Genomic DNA, 4,590 nt, shown 5'->3' with positions numbered 1-4,590 from the left:
GTGGAGTGACTTAAAAAAGAAATATTCCTAGGAAAAACTAGAAAGGGAATAGGGTAAATAAGACAGAGAAGAGGAGAAAGCTAAGCAAGGATGCAATCTCATGCAAAGTCCAGCAGAGGGCAACTTCAGCCTGATCTTGCAGGGGTGACTGGAGTGTAAATTAAGCTTGGAGCTGTGATTGGAAGTTAGTGGAGATTTCACACTACCACATTTTTTTAGATCTTAAAGACTTCTCTGGGGTTGGGGTGGGAACATAAATTCCCAGGCATTTTTTTCTGTCCATTAATATACATAAAGTAGACTCCATTAGCCATAGGGCAATAGGTGCAAGCTGTGTTCACTACAGTGAACACATACAAACCATGGGGAAACAAAACGTGTTAAAAAGGAATCTAAAGACATGGGGCAGATGTTGACATTCTCTGCTATACATTTCATTTATTTTTGTGTTCTTTAATGTTTCAAAATAAAGTTCATAAATTTCTGCATCCAGGTCCTTTGATTAAATTTATTCTCAGGATCCTCATGTTTTGTTGCTATTGTAAATAATGTCTTTAAAAATGACATTTTCTAAATGGTGGTGCATAGAATTCAGTGATTTTTTATTATTAAACTTAAAGCCAGGTATATTATTAAACTTTTATTATTTGCTAATCATTTTGGGTTTTCTAGCAGACAATATCTCATCTGTGAATACTGTTGGTTTTGTTGTATTCTTTTGTGTTTTTTTTACAGCTCTGTGTAAGAATTCTAGCTGTACGTAAAAAGTAATAATGAGATGCCTGTCTTGTTTCTGATTTTAAAGGGAACATTTCTAAATTTCCCATTGTTTTCATTTCCTAGGCTGCTTAAGCAAATACAAAAAAATGGATTGGGTAAGACAGTAGAAATTTATTTGCTCACATCAAAGCATCATCAAGGCCATGATTTCTCCTTGGAGACAGTGGCATTCTGGGGCTGGCTGCTGGTGATCCTTGGTTCTTATGTCACTAGGCAAAGCACACAACAGTGTCTCCTGGTCTCTTCCTTCTCTTCTACGTTCCATTTCAGCTTCTTGCTCCCTGTTTCTTTTTCTTCTCTCTTTCTCTGTCTGAATTTCATTCTCTTATAAAGGACTCCAGTAATGGGATTAAGACCCATCCTGAGTGAGATGGGTCACACATTAACTGAAGTAACCACATCAAAAGTTGTACTTCCAATGGGTTCATATCCACAACATGGATTAAATTCAAGAACATGTTTTTCTGGAGTACGTACCGCTTCAAACCACCACACCCTTAATGTTGTTTGCTGTAGGTTTTTGGTATATACTTTACTGCACTAAGAAAGTTTCCTCCTTTCTTAATTTTCTAATAGTTATTATGAAATTTGAATGGCAATATTATTTTCCCTCAGAAAAATATGCCCAAATCACAATTTTATAAGGAGATTCATAAGTAATAAAAAATTAAATATGAAGCCAAGGTATCACTTCACTTACCAGACTAGAAAAATTCCTTTCTGGGACTATTTTAAACTACTGATTCAATTCTTTAGTAGCTATAGAAATATTAAGGCTTTCTATCCCTCTTTCTTTTTCTTACACATTATTTGATATCTTTATTTTCCAAGGTAATAGTCTACAATGAAAAAATGAGTAGGTACTTTATGCAGCTCAAAATCAGAACACAACTTTTTCTCACTATAGTAAAATACATCAAGTACAAACTAGTAACAGAATAAAAATGCTTAGAGAAAATATAAACAGATACAGTAATAAGCATTCAGCAGACAATCTTACTTTAATTCTTTTTCAGAACGTATGCATATGAAATGAGACTGTATACAATAGACTAAAGGCTACTAGAGATAAATAAAGTCATACAAAAATTTCAGGCAAACTTTATTGATTTGTTTTATATAAGGCAAGTGAAATTTTGGGCTCAGAATTAAGCAAGATTTTCAAGTAAGTTCTTGGAGCTATATAACAAGAGAATATGAACATCAAATTTCTGACCGTTAAAATGCAAAATTGAAAGCAAATGTTTCCCAAATTGTAGTAAAAGGAATTCCTCTAGTAAAACACAATTATGTTTCTCAAGTCCCTGGAAAGTTATTTGGTGGCAATTCAAATCATACAATATTTTCTCAATGTAAATTTTGGAACATTCTAAATACTTTTATAAATTCAATTTCCTGTCATTGGAAAAATACTAAAATTCTAAGGAATGTTTGCTACATCAATTTTAAAAGGTCAAAATAACAAAACAAATTATTTTTCTAGGTTAACACAATTCAAGTACAATGGTATTGAGGAAGACACATAATTTTAATGAAGTCAAATTATTGAGAAAAGGCGAGTTGTAAGTTACACAAAAGGACAAACTACAATTAGAATCAGTGGAATAGGTGTGGCAGAAGGACTTATTTTTAAATTTCACTGAGGAAAGGCCTTAAAGCTTCTTCTCTTTTCTGGAGCTTACATAGTGAATCATGTTCTAGTTCAAGAACTCACCGTGTTCCTTTAGAGGTCTTAATTTTTATACTTGGCAATGTGTTCCTGGGCAATAATAAGCCTTTGAATTTGTGCAGTACCTTCATAAATCTGATAGATCTTGGCATCTCTCATTAGTTTTTCCACAGAATATTCAGTATTATATCCCTTGCCTCTGAAAATCTGTTCAGCATCAGTAGTTAACTGATTTGTAGTATCTTCAGCAAATGCCTTTGCAATAGAGGCGTAAAAGGTATTTTGGCGACCGGAATCGACCTCCCAAACTGCTCTTTGGTAACTTAATCTAGCTAGTTCAACTTTCATTGCCATTTCAGCCAGCAAGAAAGATATCCCTTGGTGCTCTACAAGCAGCTTTCCAAAAATTTTCCTCTCCAGGGCATACTTGGTAGCTTCATCCAAAACTCTTTGTCCTGATCCAACAGCACCAGCTGCTAGTGGAGGTCTGTTTTATCAAAAGCTCCCATTGCAATTTTGAAACCAGCTCCTTCACCAATTAAAACATTTTCTTTAAGCACCTTCACATCTTCAAAGACAATTCCTCTTGTGTCTGAACATCGCTGGCCCGTATTTAATTCCTTTCTTCCAATCTGGATTCCTGGAGTATCTGCACCCACAATAAATCCAGTAAAGGCTTCACTAGTAGGAGCTTTAAGATCTGGATACAAATAAGCCAATAAAACATACCAATTAGCTTTCCCTCCACTGGTTATCCACATCTTATGACCATTAATAACATGCTCATCTCCTTTCTTTTCTGCTTTGGTTTTTATACCAACGACATCAGAACCTGCTATAGGTTCTGTTACATAATAGGCACACATCAGTGGCTCCACGAGTCATCTTCCCCCAATACTTCTTTTTTTGTTGATCATTTCCAGAAATAATAATAAATATTTGCCCCAAAGAATTTGCTTCAAAGCAGTCTGAATCCCAGTACATCCATAATGTAATTATATTAATTACATAATTTAATTAATCTCTTCAGTAATTAAACAAGCATCAAAACTTCCAAGACCGAGGCCCCACAACTCTCTGGAATGTGTGTATTCATCAAACCAAATTCCCATGCTCTTTTAGTTAGGGAACAGGGTACTCTCCAGTTTTATCATATTCTGCAGCAACAGGGATTATTTCCTCTCTGGCAAATTTATAAGCAGTAGCTTGAAATTCTTTTTGCTGTTTAGTGGGTTCAAAATTAAAACGTAATCCTGGTGTTCCCCTCAAAACGTTTTTGAAGAAAAAAAACAAAGCTTTATTGGAAGATTGTATAAGGGCTGAATTGTATTCTAATTTGAACACCTAAATTGTGTAGGCAATGCCTTGAAATTCTACGAAAATCTTTTTAACAGTAGAGGTGGAATAGGAAGTTCAGATATTATTTCTTCTATCACCCTAACATATTTGTGTGCTTCTTTGCAATAATTACAATGTGTAATTATTTCTTTCCTTCTTTATCATCTTTCTATTCCAACAGATTTTAAGCTCCTTGAGGGCAGGGGCCCACATTTTTTTATCCACTAGAGTGAACATTAGTTTAGCACATAGTATGTGTAAGTGTACTAAATTCTTTTTACATTGCTTATTTTAATCACCAAAACAAACATTCTGATATATATATTATCCCAATTTTATAGATGGGTAAACTGAGGCATAAAAGGTTAAATAACAGGCCTAAGAGCACAGAGTGATAAAAAGTGGAGTCTGGATTTGAAGCCACATACTCTAACTCCATAGCATGGACTCTTTACTGCTGCTAGTAGGAGGCAGGTGAATATTAGTTGCATAGAAGAGAGACAGATATAAAGTATAAAGAATATAGATTTTTGCCTCTCTTTGTGCATGCTAGTGATTTGGGCTCTGTCTTTAATGAAGTCATCAAGGTCAATTAGAAGAACCAGTGGCTTCTTGAGTAGACTAACAACTAATACATTCCAATTAATTCAGGGACAAATAGATGGGGTTACTAATGTATTTGTCTGAGAAATGAGGCACAGAAGGGTAGGAGTAGGGTTGCTTAGGAAGGTCTGTGTGAGTACACCATTCAGAGGAACGTTTTTCATGGGACCAAGAGCTGGCCCAGTGAAGTCTTTGCCAGA

General features: G+C 34.9%; 1 pseudogene; it reads right to left on the bottom strand.

Annotated features, from left to right (window-relative positions):
• Positions 1-2,512: 2,512 nt before the first annotated feature.
• LOC143684682 (medium-chain specific acyl-CoA dehydrogenase, mitochondrial pseudogene) lies at positions 2,513-3,210 on the bottom strand (annotated as a pseudogene).
• Between the last annotated feature and the right edge of the window lie 1,380 nt (positions 3,211-4,590).

This window comes from Tamandua tetradactyla, chromosome 1, assembly GCF_023851605.1.
Source record: "Tamandua tetradactyla isolate mTamTet1 chromosome 1, mTamTet1.pri, whole genome shotgun sequence".
Lineage (NCBI taxonomy): Eukaryota > Metazoa > Chordata > Mammalia > Pilosa > Myrmecophagidae > Tamandua > Tamandua tetradactyla.
This window is presented reverse-complemented; position numbering and strand designations above follow the sequence as displayed.